The sequence below is a fragment of the Solanum lycopersicum genome, chromosome 5 (assembly GCF_036512215.1).
Source record: "Solanum lycopersicum chromosome 5, SLM_r2.1".
Classification (NCBI taxonomy): domain Eukaryota; kingdom Viridiplantae; phylum Streptophyta; class Magnoliopsida; order Solanales; family Solanaceae; genus Solanum; species Solanum lycopersicum.
In genome coordinates, this window is record NC_090804.1 from 8,662,419 (window position 1) to 8,684,312 (window position 21,894).

Sequence of the window (21,894 nt, forward strand, 5' to 3'; positions counted from 1 at the left end):
AAATGGAACATTCTGCTTAGTCAAATTTGTCAATTGGGAAGCAACAGAAGAAAATCCCTTGACAAATCGACGGTAGTAGCTAGCTAAACCAACAAAGCTCCTTACCTCTGTAACATTAGTAGGTCTTACCCAACTCTTCACTTCTTCAATCTTAGAAGGATCCACCATCACTTCATCCTTAGAAACCACGTGCCCAAGAAGGACACTGAATCTAGCCAAAACTCACACTTGGAGAATTTGGCATAAATCCTTTCCTCCCTCAACAATTCCAATACAATTTTCAAATGCTCCTCATGTTCTTTCCTGCTCTTTGAGTATATCAGTATATCATCAATAAATACAATAACAAAGAGATCCAGATATGGCTTAAAAATCCCATTCATCAGGCTTATGAAAGCAGCAGGGGCATTCGTAAGCCCAAAAGACATTACTAAGAATTCATAATGCCCATACCTGGTTCGAAAAGTAGTCTTTGGCGCATGTGCTGCTCGTATTTTCAATTGATGATATCCAGATCTCAAAATTAATTTTTGAGAAGGTACAAGCACCTTGTAACTGATCGAACAAATCATCAATGCGAGGAATAGGATACTTGTTCTTAATAGTTACCTTATTCAGTTTCCTGTAGTCTATGCACATCCGAAAACTTCCATCCTTCTTCTTCACAAATAAAACAGGAGCACCCCAAGGGGATGCACTTGGTCTAATAAAACCTTTACCTAACAACTCCTGAAGTTGGGCCTTTAACTCCCTTAACTAAGCTGGAGCCATTCTATGAGGGGGTATGGAAATGGGGCGAGTAGCCGGCTCCAGATCAATACAAAAATCAATATCCCTATCTGGTGGCATACCAGGAAGGTCTGCAGGAAATACATCCAGAAACTCACCGACTATCGAGACAGACTCAATCTAAGGTACTTGGGAAGTATCATCCCTGAGATATGCCAAGAAAGCTAAAACACCCTTACTAACCATTCTCTTAGCACGAAGAAAAGAGATGATATGAACTGGAGTGGAAATATAGTCACCCTCCCACACTAGCGGATCTGTCTCAAGCTTGGCCAATGTCACAGTTTTAGCATTACAATCTAAGATTGCAAAATTTGGAGAAAGACAAGTCATACCCAGAATTACATCGAAATCAACCCTAGAATAATCAAATCTACATGAGTATTGCTCCCCACAAAAGTTATAAGACAAGACCTATACACCTTCTCAACTATCACAGACTCACCCACAGGAGTAGAGACACGAATAGGCATGTCAAGCAAATCACAATATAAATCAAGACCAGTAGCAAATGAGGAAGATACATATGAAAATGTGGATCCAGGATCAAATAATAAAGAAGCCATGCAATCACAGACCAAAAGATTACCTGTGATAACAGCATCAGATGTCTCTGCTTCAGACCTCCCGAGAAAAGCATAACAATGGGCCCTATCACCTGTCTGCCCGTTGCCCCTACCATGTTGCGCTGCAGTAGTTCCAACTTGCCTGCCACCCCGACTGATTTGATGACCACTATTACCTTGGCCACCACGTCCTCCAGAATGGCGGCCCCTACCATGACCACATCTACCTCTAGCTATTAGGGGCTTGTAACTCTGTTTTGGACAATATTTTCTAATATGTTCAGTCTCTCCGCATCTATAACAATTTCTGGAGTCAAGCATAGGTCTCTGTGAGAATGACGAAGTCTGGGGATAACCTCCAAACTCAGAAAAATGCAGACTGGTCTGCGATGGACCCCCAGCTACAGCCTGTAGTGAAGACTGAATAGGACGGGCTGGGTAACCTCCAGAACTCTGCCCTCTGGAGTAAGAACCACTAAACTCACCTCCCTTACGAAGCTTCTTAAATGTGAATGCTGTGGTGAAGTCGTCTGGCTTCACCCCCTCTACTTCTATCACAAAATCAACCACTTCCTGAAAGGATTTTGCTGCAGCAGCTACCTGTAAGGCTGGAATCTGCAAATCTGACCTCAATCCTTTCACGAAGCGGCGAATCCGCTCTTGTGGAATGAAGCAAAGCTGAGTGGCATACCTGGATAGTGCACGAAATTTGGCCTTATAAGCAGCAACAGACATCATTCCTTGCTCTAGGCTCAGGAACTCATCTCTCCTCCTATCCCTCAAAGTCTGGGGTATATATTTCTCCATAAATAAGCTAGAAAATGATGCCCAAGTCATAGGTGGTGCCTGTACTGGTTGACACTCAACATACGACCGCCACCACATTTTGGTATCCCCCTGAAACTGATAAGTCACAAACTCAACACCTAATCATTCTACTATGTCCATCTTATCTAGCAGCTCATGACAATCAACCAGAAAATCATAGGCATCTTCAGATTCAGCACCCTTGAAGACTGGAGGTTTCAACTTTAAGAACTTAATAAAAAGTTCATGCTGATCACCTATCATTATAGACCTTGTAGTCAATCGAGGAAACGTGCCTACTTCCAATGATGCATCCATGCGGGGAGCCACAATAGCTGCATGTTGTACTCCCGAAACCTGAGGTGCTGGTGCAGAAAACACTGGAGGTGTCTGGCCATGATCAGATAACCCGCTAAGATAAGTAAGAACCTGGTTAATCATCTCTGGGGTAGGCTGGGGTGGTAATTTCTCATCTTGAACCTGCTCGTTTTCCCCTTCTTCACCCTCTCTCACTACCTCATTAGTCGGTGGAGGAGTCACCGCCCTATTACTAGCTGGACCAGGTGTTTGTCCTCTACCCCTAGAGGGCGTTCTCTTGCGACCTCTACCACGGCCTCTTGCCACTGCTCCTCCTCGAGCTACAGCCCCAATGGTTGGCCTCAGACGCACCCTGTCTTGTCGGTGTTGGTGTTGGCACAGTTGTTGCTCTAGTTCTAACCATATGCGAAATAGAGTGAGGATGTCAGATACCAATTTGTATCACATAGATACCAATTGGATCCAAGTAATAGCACGAAAGAAAGAAAGAATGGAGTTTTCCTAAAGTCCTATAGCCTCTCAAAGAAAAGTAAGGGCGTCCCCCTACCGTTCCTCAAGACTCTACTAGACTCTTTCTTGTGTGATGAGACCAACGAACCTAACGCTCTGATACCAAGTTTGTCATGACCCAAAACGAGCCGCGAGTGGCACCCACACTTATCTTCCTAGGTGAGCGAACCAACAAATCTAAACCCGAACATTTACCAGTATATCAATTATGAGTAGTAAAAATACTGCGGAAGATCCAAAACTTATAAACGTAATCAATTAAATAACCTCTAAAGTTTAATATTTATTAATCCCAAAATCTGGAAGTCATCACATCAAGAACATCTATCCTCAAATTTCTAAATCTAAGAGTATTTAAGAAGCTAAAATAAGTAAAAAAAAAATTGGTCCATGTCTGAACTTCAAAGACATCAAGACGGGAGGGAGAGAATCCAGTCCGAGCTAGGAATAATAGCTCAACCTGAAATCTAATGTGTTGGAGACTGGATAGAGTTGAGGGCGAGTCGAAGTCGATGGTGCACTTGCTGCACTCCACAAACAACAAGAAGAAAATACAAGTAGGGGTCAGTACAAGGAACACGTACTGAGTAGGTATTATCGGCCAACTCAAAATAGAAAGCAATATATACTGAATAATAATATAAAATCAACCACAATACTTAACAGGTGACAAGCAACAAGTACAAGAACCATTGTCAATAACACCAAGCACACCTATGAGGACTCAAGCCTCCACACCATACTCATTTGGGAAATAGGTTCTTCAAATTTGAGCATATTAACCTAATTCAAGATTCCTTCTCTTTACTATTATCGTGTCGGAACGTGACACTCCGATCCCCTAATACGTGTCGGAACGTGACACTCCGATCCAATATTACCATGTCGGAACGTGACACTCCGATCCATTTATCTCATTATTTTATTTCAATCAAGTCTTTTTATGTCAAGGCGTCATCTTAATAGAGAGGATTTAAGATTGAAGGTTCAACAATCTCATCATTCTAACCAACCACAACTGCACAATCAAAACATACAATCACACAATCAAGTACATAGGAGGCTTTACAATATCACTCAATACATATCAATCGCTATTTAGAGTTTATCTATCAAATAGAAATAAACCATAACTACCTCCACCGAAGAATCGTGATCAAGCAAGCTACCTCCCCAATGCCTTTGAACCTTTTCAATCTAAAGTCTAAGTCACTTGCTTTCTTCTTCGTTCTCTCTTTCTCGCTCGTTCTCCCTTTCTGTTCTTTTTATTTTTCTTCTCCAGATTCTTTTTCTTTTACCCTAATTATCATATAATCCATAATGATAAAAGTAACCCACTATCTATTTCCCTATTATCTTCTTTAACCCCCAAGTAAATAAATTATTGAACTTACCCCACTAATTTCATAATTATAATCATAAATAGTCCAAAACACCCATTTAAATTTTTAGCGAAAATCTGACCCAGGGTGGAGTTACGCAGCTTGTGACGGTCCGTCGTATCTACGACGGTTCGTGCTGCAGTTTCGTCGTGAAGTTCAGAGAGTCGATCCCAGTACCCAGATTTCAGAGTTGAAGTGTTTTGGAACGAAGACCCTCGACGGACCGTCGTGCCTATGACGGTTCGTCCTACCTGTCGTCGAGGGTAATGAGGAGAGCAGCAAAAGAAATTACACAAGTATGGGACGACGGAGTCCATCACGGTCCATCGTGACCATGACGTTCCGTCGCGTGATCCGTCGACCCAGTCAGTTTTTATCAAAAATAGTTCTACTGCTCGAACCGACTAAACAGGTTGTTACACTTGAATAATTAAGAATACTTTTGTAAATTTATAAATTACAATATAGTACGATACAATCAAACTAAAAAATAAAAATGCTACTCCCTCTATTTAAAAATAAATGACCTTTTTCTTTTTGTAAGATTTTAATTTCAGCTTAACACATGTCATGTTTAAAACTACAAGATTAAAAGACAATTTTGTACATTTGACATAACTTTAATTTAGGATCACAAGATTCAAAAGTCTTCTTTATTTTCTTAAACTCCGTGTCAAGTCAAACGAAACCACTCTTTTTGAAACGGAGGAAGTATTGAATAACAACAAACAATACAATTTAGCTAAACATTATATCTATCATATAGTAACAATAAAGTACAATACAATACAGAATATAAAGAAATAATGGGTAACGACCACATTATTATTAATATCATCTCCAACCCACCTCTATTTTACTCTCTATTCTCTATATATGAAGAGTAAAATAGACAATGGATACTCAAACCCACCTCCAAATCACTCTCTATTCTTCAAATTCAGAGAGTTGAATAGTAGTTCTACAAATTTAGAGGACTACTATTCACGCTCTCTATTTTACTTTTTCAATGTTTTATTGTTATTTCCATTACTTTTTAATAAACATATTATTTTGTATATAGTTTTATTAATTAGATATCTAATATTCAAAACATTTGGTGCTGAAGAAGTTTCTGCAATTGTTGAGGAACCCTGAAGAAATTCCATGGGCTGGAGCTGGTGCTGACTTTGTTGTTGAATCAACCGGTGTCTTCACTGACAAGGGCAAGGTTGCTGCTCACTTGAAGGTATGGTTTCTATATCTGCATTTCTTCTGTAAGATTTGATCTGTGATGCATTAATTCACAAGCATTTTTAAAGCTTATTGAATATAGTTATGAAACGTCTTAGATCTTGTTTCTAGTGTTAGATCTACATTTTGCGGAGAAAATAAAGCAAAGTTCTGTATATAGTATAATTCATAATTAATAGTAATTTACTTGGGATGTTTGTCTATGAGGGTGGTGCCAAGAAGGTTGTGATCTCCACTCCTAGCAAAGATGCCCCCATGTTTGTTGTGGGCGTCAACGAGAATGAATACAAGCCAAAGTTGGACATCGTCTCCAACGCTAGTTGCACTACTAATTGCCTTGCACCTTCGGCTAATGTCATCAATGATTTTTGCTGTGGAAGTCCCCAGTTTGATGGAATTCCTGGCAAGCAGCAGAAATGCGCGAACTTGAGAAAAGATGTTGATTTTTAGTATTGTACTTGCTAGAATAAGTCCGGGAACCAATGAAGATGAGGTTCTTCAATCATAGCTTTCTGAACCGGCTTGTGATTCCATACAAATCACTGACAACTTTGTTGATAGGGTTCTTTATCGCTTCAAAGATGACTGGAAGTCTGCACTTGTTGCTTTCAGATGGGCACAATCACATCCCAACTACAAAGCCTCCCCAGAATTGTATGATAAGTTTGTGGATATACTGGGAAAGATGAAGAAAATGGAAAAGATGCGTTTATTGTTAGATGAAATGCATGCAGACCATCTTATTTCTCTTAATACAATAACAAAAGTTATGAGACGGTTTGCAGGTGCACGAGAGTGGAAAGAAGCAGTGAGGGTATTTGATGAGTTGGGAAAATTTGGTTTGGAGAAGGATACAGAGTCAATGAATTTATTACTTGACACTCTGTGCAAAGAAAATAGAGTCCAAGAAGCGCGTGAAATCTTCTACGAGCTCAAATTTGCATATCCCACCAAATGCGAACACGTTTAACATTTTTTTTCATGGTTGGTGCAAAGTTAATCGGGTAGAAGAAGCGTACTGGACAATTCAGGAGATGAAAGGCAGAGGTTGTTCTCCTTGCATCATCATCACTCAACCAACATCAAGTCTTACTGCCAGCAATTTAACTTCCGGAAGGTCTATGAGCTACTTGATGAAATGCAAGGAGAAGGATGCGTACCAAATGTTGTTACTTTCACCATTATCATGTGTTTCTTGACAAAATCAGGGGCATTTGAGGAAGCCCTTAATATTGCTGAGAGGATGAAATCAATTGGCTGTAAACCTGATACACTTTTTTACAATGCTCTGATTCATACTTTAGGCATGTCACACCGACTACAAGAAGCTACTCGTGTTTTGAAGGTTGAAATGCCCAGAAATGGTGTTCAACCCAATACATCGACTTACAATAATTTGTAAACCTGATGTACAGACATACTTTCCGCTTCTCAAATTGTCCTTTAAAGTTGGAAAGACGGATGAATTTCTGAAAAAAAATGTTGAATGACATTGTCAATAAGCATCATCTAAGTCTTGACCTATCAAGTTATGCACTTCTTATCCATGGTTTATGCAGAGCAAATAAATGTGAATGGAAGCTTAGTTTTGAGGATATGGTCCGCCAAGAGACTACTCCTCGATACAAGACATACAATGTTCTACTGCAGGAAATTAAACAAAAGAATGTGTATGAGGCTGCCGATAAGATTGAATTGTTCATGAACAAAATGAAGGCCGCCTTAACATTTCATGGGAACTAATTTGATGATTCATTTATCAATCAACAAGTTTCTGTTCTTGTGTGCCTGCATCTTTCAACAGATTGTTGAATTTGAAATATTGTTTTCTTGATCTGGCATATCACTGAAATCTGGGAATAGTTGCACCAGCGATTGCTTTGGTTAGGTACATAGTTTATACCCGATCATGTTATCTTACTGTTCTTGCATCTCACCGCTTAAAGTCAGTATTATCATATTGCTTGGCTGCTGAATACACCAGGGTAATCTTTCGATTCACAAGGCCAATGTTGGAGCAGTTCTCAGGAGTTTACTGATGCTTTAAAAGACTAACTTCTTAGGCTAATATTACAAAGCTCTATGCCAGGCTTTAGTTGATGGCTCATGATCTAAGTTCTTCTTTTCTTTATGTAGGCTTGTGAAGTTGAGTGATATTTAGAACGTCTAGATATATACTTTATTCTAAGATTATTGGAATTCCAAGTTGATGCTTAGCAGATTAACCCTTTTCCAGATGATATGTGGCATTGATGGATTGTCCATTGTCCTCTAGGCTTAAGCAACACTTGCTAGCACTGAAATTACCTCACCAACTGTTGCTTTTCTTCATACTGCAATAAAGAACTGGAAACATTTACTACTATATGCATTTCTTGAGAAGGATAAAATGGCTTCAAATAACTGCAGATTTGGTGTATGCGCAGTGGAGAATTTAAAACACTTGCATGACGATCTTGGAATTCTCGAAGTTGCAAACTTCTTTTTATGTCTTGGTATAATCATGGTGTTTTGTGCCAACTTGCCAGCACATTGCCTCCAACGCTTGTTGCACTACCAACTGTCTTGCACCTTTGGCTAAGATCATCAGTGATAGATTTGGCAGTGTGGAGGATCTAATAACCCCTTCCACACCATGATTGGTGAGTGTTTCACAGTTACTTTGAGATTTGGGTGTGTTTGAATTTTATATCTAGTTATTAACCTTCTGTAATGTTTTGTTACTCAACGTCCCAGATAAAAGTTGACGGTCTATCCATGAAGGACTGGATAGGTGGAAGAGTTGCTTTATTCAACATCATCCCTAGCAGCACTGGTGCAGCCAAGGTAGTTATTGGATCGAGTTTCATTACTGTAGTATGATTACTCATTTTCAAAATCATATCTTTCAGTAATGGCATAGATATGAAGTTTATAAGGGCCTGCTAAATCTTTGATAACTTGAAAATCTTCTTGTTGATTGTCTCTTAAGTTTTAGTCTTAAATTCTCCAAAGCAAAACCCATTATTGTTGCATAGCTATTCATTATATTCTCGTTGGAGTTTGAGGATTACTGCATCTGCTATTAGACTTTATACTTTTATTATCTTGATCGAGTTTTATTTATTATAATGTAGGTTGCTGGAAAAGTGCTTCCATATCTTAATGGCAAATTGATGGAATAGTCTTCAGAGTTCCAACTGGTGATGTTTCTCTTGTCGACCTAACTGTAAGACTAGAGAAAGATGCCTCATATGATGACATCAAGGCTGCAATCAAGTAAGTTTCTGTTTGATCACTCCGTGTTGGTTTTTGTTGGTCCTTGTGCAGCAACACTAACTACTTGTGTGTTTTTGGTCATAGGAAGGAATCAGAGGGTGAGTTGAAGGGTATCTTGGGATACACTGAAGATGATGTGGTTTCCAAAGACTTTGTTGGTGATAGCAGGTAATATACTTTGTTTAGTTCGCTCAGAAGGGGTCTTGAATTGCATTTAGTTTAATGTGAAATGTAACTTTTGGTGTAGGTCAAGCATTTCCCATGCCAAGGCTGGAATTGCTTTTAGCAAGAATTTTGTGAAGGTTGTGACATGGTATGACAATGAATGAGGTTTTAGGTAATCTGTGCTTTTAACTTCCCTTTACACTTCTGAACCTTCCTTAGCAAATGCCAATTTTTGTATGTTTAACACGAAATCTGTATATGTTTGTCTGTGCAGCTCCTGTGTGATTGACTTGATCTGCCATATGGCTTCCGTTGCTCGAGGCTTTGATGCTTGGAGTAACCGTCAATCCATTTAGTTTTTGCTTGAATCATTGGAGTATTAATTTTCTGGACCGGGAGTGTTTTTCTTGTTTAAGTGGTAATGGAATAACTAGAGAAGAACAATGTTTATCTTTGAGGAATTTTGTGTTGTTTGTTTACTATCAACTTTTGTCATGAATGCATCAAACTTCACTTTTTCCAGTATCAGACTATCATTTATTAATTTTTTTTGCCTTTTGTTATCCTTGAGTTGCAGTCTTGGCTTGGCTAGTTAAATTTCCTGTTTGGATCATTGACTCATTGTTACCCGTTATATTGTATTGTATTTTTATTATATACAAAAAGTTTGTTTTGATTGTTACTTAAAATGTATTATATTGTATTGCTGACTTTTGTTGTTGCATAGCAATGAAAACTTTCATTTTATGGAACACACGATTTGGGCGTTCCCTTCTTTATTTTTTTTTCAATTATATTCGTACTTAATATTTCATAACACTATTTTATCTTTTACCCTATATTATTTAATTTCTCCTGCCCTAGAATAATTAAGAACACTTGTGTAAATTTATAGATAACAATTCAGTATGATATAGTTAAACCAAACAATAAAAATGTTATTAAAACAAAAACAAACAATATGCCTAGTCAAACATTGTATCTATCATATAATATAATACAATATATTATGAAACAATGGGTGACAATAATCCAAACAGATAATTTGAAAGAATTGTCCCAATTTTAGAGGTAATCTTTAATTTTTATTCATCAAATTTTTATTTTTTTTCATTATTTTTTTTCTCTTACTACTTATTGAAAATTTATGAGTCAATATCTTTAATTATAGCCTAATTTTATTGGACAAAACTAATATTGCAAGAGAAAAGCTTTTAGAGAATGTTGCATTGAGAATAAGTTCTATAGTATTTGAATCAAAGGGTAAAATTTTTAGAAAAAAATTATCTTGAACTTATATTATGTGACATAACTTGTGCTACTGAATTTATATGCATAATTTGTATCATTAAACTTTTGCCCCTATGACATAACTTGTATCACTTAAGTTTGCCACTAAATTTATGTGCCCAAAACTTAATTCCTTTTGTCTTCCTACATAATTATTATATTTTGGGTATTAACTCATACATATTGTGGGGCATAGCTTGTATTACTATTTGAAGAATGAAAATTAAAGACTAAACTTATGTCTAAATTTTGAAGAATGAAAATTAAAATGAAAAATTGTATATAATAGCAAACTAATAATCTAAAATAAATGGAGTAGCTAGGGTTTGATTTAATTGTGTTTCATAGCAAATGTTTGCAAAAAATTGTCAGGCGCCTCTCTCCCAAATATCTCGCTCGCCAATCTCCTCAAATCTCTCGCTCGCTTCCTCACTTTTTATACAAACACAAGTGTATAAAAATTGTTTCTAATTGTATAAAACAGAGAAAATTGTATAAATACATACATTTTTGTTCCCCTCTCTCCCCTCTTCCAGATCTCGCTCGCCACTCTCCCAAATCTCGCTCGCCACCCTCGCCTTTCTCACTTATACAAACAGAAGCGAAATGTATAAATTGCGTTCTGTTTGTATAAAGCGTGAGAAAATTGTATATACATATGCAAGGACATATATTTTCGTCGTATACACTTATAATTATACAATAAAAATTATTCCCTTGCCCAGTTTCTTTTGCCTTTCTCTCTTTCTCGTTTTATACAATTTTCAAATTGTATCTAATTTCTCTCTTTCTCGTTTTATACAATTCAATTCAATTGTATATTCCTTGTTAAGTCTCTTTTGTCTTTCTCTCTTTCTCATTTTATACAAATTCAAATTGTATATAATCGTTCTAAACACTTATAATAATACAATTCGTTTTATACACTTCGTTTTTATACAGTTCTCTGTTCAAGTGTCTTTCTCTTTCTTGTTTTATACACTTCGTTTTATACAATTTACTTCAACTGTATATGTATAGTCAATTATACAGTTTCTATGTTTACTATGAAGCACAATTATACAAATTTTGCTATAGCATACAAATATGAATTTTTTATTTGATGTATGAGAAAGTTGCCCAAATAAAAAACCATCAATTTTAAGGACAAAAACTAAAGACTAGCCAAAAAATGAACATTTATGCAAATTATCAAGACGTAAATGGGCCGTCTGAAATTTGGGTTGTTCAAAGAAGAGAGGAACAATGAAGAAAAGGGCCCAAGAAGATCCGGTGGTAGTTTAACCTACCAAAAACTGCAGCAATTCCCGATGCAAAGTTGCTAAACATCCGGCGACAAGGATTAGAACCACAGGTAATTCGCCGGAAAATTTCCTCCGTTTTGTTTTTTATCACTTCTTAATTAGGTTCTGTTTGTTTTGATTCGAGAATCAGCAAACCAGTGTAAGTTCATTCTAAGGCATGTGCTGAAATTTTATGGAAAATCCAGTTCAATTGAACTAGGTCTTAAATTTGGAAAGAAATGATGCTAAAATATGTTTATTTTCTTCTAAGTTCTCATAATTTTATCTCCTTTGCTATTAGTATAACTGTTGAAGTGCTGATTTTATTTACAATGTGTAAATGCAGGAACGATAAATACTTACATGCCGTATTTGTTATTGGTCGGCACCAACTAGTTTGGGTTTAAGTCATAGTTTCTATTGTTGTCTTGTTGTGTGGTACTGATACTAGTCTCATGAACTTCTATATTAGAAAACTAACCACGGTTTTTCACCCATTTCGGGTTTGTAACAGTTCCAATGTAGCCTGTACAAGTTGGTTTAACCAATTTTCCACCTTGTCTAGTGATTTTTGTTGTGAAAGTCCTCAGTTTGTTGGTGATAGAACTCCTGGTGAGCAGCAGAAATGTGTGAACTTGGAAAGTGATGCTGATGTTAATATTGTACTTGATAGAATAAGTCCTGGAACTAGTGAAGATGAGGTTCTCCAATCTTTGCTCTCTGACCCGGCTTGTGATTCCTTACAGATCACTGACAACTTTGTTAATAGGGTTCTTTATCGATTCAAAGATGATTGGAAGTCTGCACTTGGTGCTTTTAGATGGGCACAATCACGTCCCAACTACAAGCCCTCACCGGAATTGTACGATAAGTTGGTGGATATACTGGGAAAGATGAAGAAAATGGAAAAGATGCGTTCATTGTTAGATGAAATGCATGCAGACCATCTTATTTCTCTTAATACAATAGCAAAAGTTATGAGAAGGTTTGCAGGTGCACGCGAATGGAAAGAAGCAGTGAGGACATTTGATGAGTTGGGAAAATTTGGTTTGAAGAAGAATACAGAGTCAATGAATTTGTTACTTGACACTCTGTGCAAAGAAAATAGAGTCCAACAGGCGCGTGAAATCTTCTACGAGCTCAAGTTGCATATCCCACCAAATGCGAACACATTTAACATTTTTATTCATGGTTGGTGCAAAGTTAATCGGGTAGAAGAAGCGTACTGGACAATTCAGGAGATGAAAGGCAGAGGTTGTTCTCCTTGCATCATCAGCTACTCAACCATCATCAAGTCATACTGCCAACAATTTAACTTCCAGAAGGTCTATGAGCTACTTGATGAAATGCAAGGAGAAGGATGTGTACCAAATGTTGTTACTTTCACCACCATCATGTGTTTCTTGACAAAGTCTGGGGCATTTGAGGAAGCCCTTAAGATTACTGAGAGGATGAAATCAATTGGCTGTAAACCTGATACACTTTTTTACAATGCTCTGATTCATACTTTAGGCATGTCACACCGACTACAAGAAGCTACTCGTGTTTTGAAGGTTGAAATGCCCAGAAATGGTGTTCAACCCAATACATCGACTTACAATACTATAATTGCCATGTTTTGCCATCATTTGCAAGAGGAAAGTGCGGAAGAATTTTTAAGGGATCTGGAAAGTTCACCATTTTGTAAACCTGAAGTACAGTCATACTTTCCGCTTCTCAAGTTGGCCTTTAAAGTTGGAAAGACGGATGAGTTCCTGAAAAAATTGTTGAATGACATTGTCTATAAGCATCATCTAAGTCTTGACCTGTCAAGTTATGCACTTCTTATCCATGGTTTATGCAGGGCAAATAAATGTGAATGGGCGTATCTTATTTTTGAGGATATGGTCCGCAAAGAGATTACTCCTCGATACAAGACATGCAGTGTTCTGCTGCAGGAAATTAAACAAAAGAATATGTATGAGGCTGCCGATAAGATTGAATTGTTCATGAAGAAAATGAAGGCCGCATGAACATTTCATGGGAACTAATTTGATGATTCATATACCCAGTAACAAGTTTCTGTTCTTGCGTGCCTGCAGCTTTCAACAGATTGTTGAATTTGAAATGTTGATTCTTGATCTGGCATAACACTGAAATCTTGGATTAGTGGTTGCAGTGATTGCTCTGGTTTGGTACATAGCGCTTGGAACAATGTGCTTTGAAGCGTGACATTGAGATGTGGGCTAACGGAGATCTAAATTTGGTAGGAGTAAGAATGAACGTAAGTGGTGGACAAAAACAAAGAACTCAGTTGGCCTGAGCTATTCATAGTGATCAGACATTTACCTGCTAGATGACCCTTGCTGTTGGTGCACAAACTGGAGCTCATATGTTCAAGGCAAGTACTACATCCTACTTTTGTAGAATTCATTTCAGTAATCTTGTTGCTGTTATTGATGTGCAACAACCTCTATCATATTACAGAAACGCTTAATCCAACTTCTACATGAAAAACCAGTTGTTTATGCCACTGACCAGTTGGAATTTTTAGATGCCTCTGACCTCATCCTGGTAAGTTGAAACTAGATTTCCTTTTATTTGCTGTTCCATTCCTTGTAGCTTCGATTTTAGATGTACGCCATCCATTTTCCTTTGTGTCTTTTTACATCATACTTTGTTCAACTATTTTTTGTTCAATAGAATGAGCACCCGAAGACTCTAATACTACACATTAAACAAGTATCAGCTGAAAATATACTTTGCAGGAGTCATAGTTCTTATTTTGTGTTGGATGCTTCTAATTTTTTCTTAAGCTATGTCGAACCTTCTCCTGATTTATTCATTGTCGTGGTTATCTGTGTTTTGCCTATTCTTTTGTACCCTTTCCCCATGAATATATTTACTGTTGTTATCTCTATTCTTTTTATATTGTATCACCCGCCAGTTATTATGCCTCCGGTTCTGCCAATTTTCGTGGTCTATGTTGGTGGCTGTTTTGGTTCCTCAACTTTCTTTTCTTTCCCTTTATCTTTTGGAGGTGTATTAAGTTGTTGCCCACCTGCATTAGCCTTGTTTTCATTCTGTACTTTATTCTCCTGTCTCTTTACTCTCCTTCTTTGGTCTAAATTCAGAGTGAATACTCCAACACCCTGTCATATCATGACCCTGTAGTCTACAATGAGTACAATATTTTGGTAAGTGATCAATCTTATAGGAAAATTCCTATTTTGAACATGTAACTCCCACGCTCTAGACGTTAATGCAGCATATTCTTCTAGTAAAGTTAATCTAATCAAGACGATCTTCAAGATATCTGATGTCGCATGCTCCTTTGATCTCCAACTGTGTTGACATATTCTTCCTCAGCGACTGAAAGTCAGGTCTATCGTATGAGAATTTTGCCACTACTGCATATTGTAAATTTTGCTTCATACAAAATCGATCAAATTCTTTCTTTGTCCATGTGATGGTGGGTTCTCCGTGCAAATACTTGATAGGTTTTAGCACAATGGGTTCTAATTTTTCTGGGTTTGTAGTATTATGAAGGGCTGCTATGCAATTGTTCATGGAAGAAAAACCAGCCACCGGTTGTAGCTGGCTGCCTGCTGTCATGGCCATCCCAAGTATTCTGGTAGACTAGGTTTAGGTTAGACTAGGTTTAGGTTTAACAAGTGAAAACATTATAAATAATTCAATTACTGAAGAAATTTATGTACTTATTCCTTTGAGCGTCTTTTCTTCAAACATTGTTTTCAACCTCAAAACATTTTGCGATCTTTTTACTTACTAAGATATACTATTTTGTATTTTGAGCAATCTCACATGACTTTGTAACTTACTATAAGAATGATTTCATATTTCAGGTCTTGCAAAAATGTCATTTAGCTGATATTGTAAAGTAGGATCTAAGAGGCTTCTTGATGCACCAGGTACAAATACTAGATTCTGTTGTCTGGACCCACCTTTATATTCAAAATACACAATATTTGGAAAGGGAACAATGATCTTCATATTAATGATCAAGAATTTTATGTTGCAGTCGCAGAAGACGGAGAAAACATGAGTGTGGGTCAAAGGCAGATTGTGTGCCTAGCTAGGGTGTTGCTACTGAAAAGGCGAATATTGGTACTTGATGAAGCTACTGCTTCAGTGGATACAGAGACGGACAATGTCATTCAGAAAACTATAAGAGAAGAAACAAATGGATGTATAGTCAGAACAGTTGATGTGGCATTGTGTAGTACAGAATCACAAACTGACATCAAGAAATACAACAAGTGGAGCAGCTACTCCAAAAGAGTATTTCTTATATCTGCCAGCGGAACATGAAACATGCAGGATATGTACAGTGTTTATTCTTAAAACCCTAACTCATATATAGTTCATGTTCTTAAATTAGCTATTTTATGCTGAAAGAATTTTCAAATAGCAATCCATTGCGTCAGTAATAAGACTTACTTCTTGATGTAATCAATAACCTGAATAGAGTTTTCTATGGTTCATCATAACTGACCTTTAATTTGTGTCTGAATCTTGTTTAAATATCGATAATGTGAGTATCAGGTGATTAACCTCTCAACGTCCCTCAAACATGACTTTAGCGGGAAAAATAAATTACAGTATCTGTAATTTGTAATATCTGTTATTCCTTCAGGGGTGATGACATTGATAGATATAAATAGTTACATTACATCACACACTTCTGCTCAAGTATTATCATGTTGCTTAGCTGCTGAATACACCAGGATTAGCTTTCGGCTCTCAAGGCCACTGTTGGAGCTTCACAGGAGTCCACTGGTGCTTCAAAAGACTAACTGCCTAGGCTAATGTTACAAAGCTCCATGCCAGGTTCTAGTTCATTGCTCAGAATCCAAGTTTTTCTTTTCTTTATGTAGGCTTGTGAAGTTGAGTGATATTGAGAATGTCTAGATATATACTTAATTTTAAGATTATTGAAATTTCAAGTGGATGCCTAGCAGATTAACCCTTTTCCAGATGATATATGGCATTGGTGGATTGTCCATTGCCCCCTACGCTTGAGTTACTCACTCGCAGTGAAATTTGCTCTTCTTCAGTCTGCAATAAAGAACTGGTACACTTACTACTTTATACATTTCTTGAGAAGGATAAAATTGCTGCAAATAAATGCAGATTTGGTTTATGTGCAATGGAGTATATAAAACACTTGGATGATGATCTTGAAATTGCAAATTTCTTTTTTCTGTTTTGGCATAATCGTGGTTTTTTTTGGGCTAACTTACTAGATTGCCAATTCCATCGGATAGTTGTTATGTCCCACTAAGGCTTAGGTAGATGGGTATAACTACATGCCATATTTTTCTCTGTTGAAATTTGAACCCTCTGATCTACCGTGATTTTCATCCACCTCATTTACGACTAGGCCACATGCCTCTTTGTCACTACTTATAGATATGCATGTGTTTGTTGGGATGCAGCACCACGTGACAAGGAAGATACTGAGTAAAGTTAAATGTCAGTAAAACAGTTCCTGCTTCCCGTGATCCAAAAAACAAGCTTTGGAACCATGCTTCACAAACTATTTTAGACAGCTTGCAACCCACTATTATGTGGGGCTATTTGCATAACAGTAGTTCAACTTAGCATTATTATATAAAGAAAAAGTAATGTCCAATCCTTATATTCATATTTAACTATTTTGTATGATATAAAGTTGGAGCACATTTTTGTGAATAGTTCTTTTATGAGGATGAATGTTGAAACCTTTTACTCAAAGATGAGTGTTGCAAAAATGTGAATATTAAGATAAGATGAGTGTGTGAACATAGTTATGTGAAACTAAAAATAATTACATATGACAAAGACTTTATATTGCATTCTTTAGCATATTGAGAGAATTGTTTTTTAATTGATCTGTCCTATTCTATCTGGTATCATATATTTTCCACCACCTAAATATCTTCATCCAAGAAATGCTTGTGTTGGAATCTAATGCTAGTTTCCAAAACATTTTTCAGATATCTACTTTATTTCATTCCCATCTTTATCTTTCAACTTCAAAAAAGAATGAAAAAGTCTCATACTGGTGGTTAATGAGATGACCAGTCTCTCTTCAACAAGGCTTGAACAATCTTTCTATTTTTGAGTTAGTTTTTAGGGCGTGAGTTAGGTTCAAAATTTAATTTTACATGATATCAGAACAGAATCCATCTAACCCGGTGTTGAGCGCCCAAATGCCAAATGTTCAACTCAGAATGTGAGGTAGAGTGTTGAAGAATGAAAAAAGTCTATGATTTATAATATAGGTTGTCTCCTTATACAAATCAAATTTTGGTTTGGTGCATAACATATTGGCACTAGTTCATTTGATTGCGTTTAGCTCAAGTTTGAGAAATCATGCGTTAAACAATCAACATTTTTTTACTATAATTTTGCAACAAAATTGCTTAAGAATCTTTCAATGTCTATAACTAGCCTGGGGACAAGGAAATTAGAAAATATTAAAATGTTAAATCTGGGAGTCTCAACATTTAATCTAAACATTTTTTTAATCGTTATGATTGTCTTGCATTTATTGGCTGGATCTAATGATCAATATATACGGTTAAATCTCGTTATAATAGTGTCGTTTGTCTGAAATTCTGCGATTAGTATAGCGAAATATTTACGATTATATGACTTGTATTGTAAAAATACGGTTCAGAACTTACATTATAAATATTTGGCCCAAACCATAATCCGTCTCATACTTCTTTTTTTAAAAAAAATATTTAAAAACTTGATATACAGTACCAAAGATGTTACTTGTGATATATTTCATCTGACAAAATTACAACACGCTATTTGAAACACACCTTATTTATTATTTTTGTAACAAAACCCAGATAATGAGTAGTAGTCGTAGTAGTTAGATAGTTGAACTACTGGTTTACATTATTGACGTACTAACCTTTTAAAAAATAATAATGTTTAACTATTAAAGAAAATCCCAATTTATATAACTTTTTTTAGTCCGTTTAAAATACAATGACACATTTTTATATTTAGTAACAATTTAACTTTAAAATATTTATTTTATGCTTAATTGTATATTTTATATCCACTCTAAACGTTAATGACTTATTTTAGGTGACAAATTTCAACACTTCCCCTTAAAGAAGGAATAAGTTAACTTGTTAAGTATTTTAATTAAATTATTCTTGTTAATTCTACTTTGAAAATTCTCAAGTTTTGACTACAAATATTACACGTAGTTTGAGAAATAATTACTTTAACTTAATGACAAAGTCATAAGGGTATAACTGGAAAAAACTAATTCCCTTTGATTTACTTAAATAAACTATTGAAATATATGATCATTTCATCTAAAAATTTAAAGTGTTAAAAAAAAATATTTTTTAATAGTTAATTATATTCTCAACATGTCTCCTATAAGTAGAGCCTGATTCTTTTTCATGAATCAAATTTGAAAATATCTTTTAATATAAATGAAAGTCAAATTCTATCCCAAAATTTTTGTATGATATCATATCTAATTAGATTTTATATTAAACTCACCCCCAAATACCGGCCAACACTTTGTTTAGTTGGGCTATTTGCCATGTTCTGCTTACTTTTCCAATAAATAATAAAAGAAAATAGATTGTACTTCTTTCGTCCGCGATTATTTTGCAGGTATACTAAAAATAAATAACTAATTATGTCCTTAATAGTTATTTTATTTTGTTCAATTGATAAGTTATGTAAATTTTTTATATTCTTAGTATAGTAAAGTTATATTAGTTAAATTATACCTTGTATTAATTTTTTTTTTAGGAGAGTGCATGACCTTACTCTCTAACAAATAATTGTGGACGATGAGAGTATCATATATTGAGAATGTCAAAGATAAAAATTAGCAGAATAGGTTTTGTATTTATTTCCTTCAATTTTACAGTAATGTGTTGATTGTGATAATTTTATATGGGCAACTTTCACATATAGCAAACACAAAATTCATATTTGTATGCTATAGCAAAGTTTGCATAATTGCGCTTCATAGCAAACATATATATGCATAATTCGCTATACATATAAAATTGAATCGAATTGTATAAAATGAGAAAGAGGGAAATTATGTACAATTTGAATTTATATAAAACAAGAAAGAGAAAAAAAAATAAAAAAGACTTGGGCTGCGAATATACAATTGAATTGAATTGTATAAAACGAGAAAGAATATTCTGCATAATGTAATGAATGATGCTTTGAGTACTACTTTAAGGACTCGGGTTGGTTAACTGCTGTATCAATACAAAATTTTAATTGCTGGCTGTAATATGTATATGTTACTTTATCTGGTTGTCCTAGTTTGTTATTTCCTTGTAGTTAGATATGTGATTCTTATATCTTTTTGTTAACTTACCCAGCCTATTCTTTCAGAGGAGGAGAAAAAATTGAAGCAGACATTGCAAGAGGTGATGGAAAAAGAGAAAAGGTGAACATTGAATAGAAGGTACATTATGATACTAAAACTTTTATTTTAGAAATTCTCAACGACAAAGATTGGCATTTGTTTATAATATTGATTCCTTGTTGTATTGTATAATTATAAGTGTATAGGATGATATAAAATTTGAATTTGTATAAAATGAGAAAGAGAAAAAAATAAAAGAGACTTGGGCAGGGAATATACAATTGAATCGAATTGTATAAAACGAGAAAGAAAGAAATAATATACAATTTGGATTTGTATAAAACGAGAAAGAGAGCAAGGTAAAAGAGACTTGGACAGGAAAATATTTATATTGTATAATTATAAGTGTATAGGATGGAGATATATGTATTTGAATGTGTATATATACAATTTTCTTTCGTTTTATACAAATAGGAACACAATTTATACAATTCTATTGTATAAAGCGAGAGGGGCGAGCGAGAGAGGGAGAGTGGCGAGCGAGAATATAAGGGAGAGAGGAACTGACAAACTAATTAATTGAAAATATTTTTTGGCCATTTAATTAATTAAATAAATAAATAAAATAAATTGTCCAAAAATAATCTCTCGATCGATTGCCTAAGAGAGAGATGACGGCGCGAGGGGTCCCTCTTTCCAACCTTTTTAACAATTAATAAAAATATTTATGCATTTAAACTCTCCTATTTTCCTTTTCATTACCGATAAGGGACAATTGCCTTTTCATTAAAGTATAAGAGTCAAATTTCAACTCTTCAAGTTCTCAACTTTTTAAATTGTTCTCTTTCCCTCTATTTCTCATCAATTTTTGCTAGTTATCCAATATGTATCCGATTTTAAAATAGATATATCATGTACAAGACTAAAAAAAGTGTTGAAAGTTAAGAGTAGTTGTCGGTGGTCATTTATTTATCATTATTATTATTATATTGTTATATCTGTCTTGTCTGACTTTAGTCTAAAATAAATATTCGTTCCTGTAACAAAAGATAAAACTGTGTGAATGAATATGTCCAAATAAAGATACTGTTCTAAGAAATAATTGATTTTGATCTCAATATAAGTTTGAACAGGACAGTTTTTTCATGCTTCTATTAATGATTAATGATACTTAATTATATAATATTAATAAATGATTAAATGAGGAAGGGAGAATTAAACACATGATTTTCATTAATTAAGGACTGGCAAATGAAAAATGGGAAAAGTTAAATCATAAAGCAAGAGAGAAAAAATGTATTGCCAATATTTATTACATTTTGAAAATAATTTATGAAAAATAATCAGATGTACCCTTTAATTTTGTTATTTAGTTAAAAAAAAATTCATCATACAAGTAGTTCACATATATCCACATCATTACATAATTGACTTATATATACGTTATAAAAGTGACTTACATATATTATTTTTTATTTAACGAGGGTGAAAAAAATATATTTTAATTATCTTTTTTATTTTTATTTAAAAATTTCGTGTAGAGATATGTATAATCCTTCAAGAGCATATTTTATCTTTTTTTTATGCATGAATTATTTTTTGATTATTTGAGTTTCTTATTCTTATTAAATTTTTTTCTTTTTTTTTCTTTAGTGTGAAAATAAAAGAAAAAAAACAGAAGCCTGAATGAAAAAAAAATTAAGAAAACATTTTAAACTATTTTTTTTGGCTTTGGGTATCTATAACAAATTCTAATATAAAAATTAGTGAAAAAATTGATCATTAAAATGATAAATTTAAATTAGCATCGAATTAAAAAATACATATGAAAACCATCAAATATCTCTACATGGATTTCTTAATAAAAAATTATGTTAAAGTTATTTTCTTTACTTGCTAAAAAAAAAGACATAATTAAGTTATTTGTATAACAGTAG

The 21,894-nt window shown here is 34.9% G+C and overlaps 2 long non-coding RNA genes and 1 pseudogene across 3 annotated transcripts; all 3 read left to right on the top strand.

Moving 5' to 3' along the window:
• Positions 1-6,743: 6,743 nt before the first annotated feature.
• Positions 6,744-9,553, top strand: LOC101258859 (glyceraldehyde-3-phosphate dehydrogenase, cytosolic-like; annotated as a pseudogene).
• Positions 9,554-11,451: 1,898 nt separating this feature from the next.
• Positions 11,452-16,102, top strand: ABCC22 (ABC transporter C family member 22). 2 transcript variants are annotated; one of them, XR_002027821.3, is made up of 5 exons: positions 11,452-11,672; positions 11,948-13,981; positions 14,068-14,154; positions 15,447-15,512; positions 15,623-16,102. It is a non-coding gene; the product is annotated as an ABC transporter C family member 22 (long non-coding RNA). The 2 variants fall into 2 exon arrangements; XR_011221139.1 differs by having other exon boundaries at positions 11,668-11,761.
• A 191-nt stretch (positions 16,103-16,293) lies between these two features.
• On the top strand, positions 16,294-17,337 carry LOC138348506 (uncharacterized). Its single transcript, XR_011221140.1, has 3 exons — positions 16,294-16,431; positions 16,563-16,675; positions 17,040-17,337. It is a non-coding gene; the product is annotated as an uncharacterized lncRNA (long non-coding RNA).
• Positions 17,338-21,894: the final 4,557 nt, after the last annotated feature.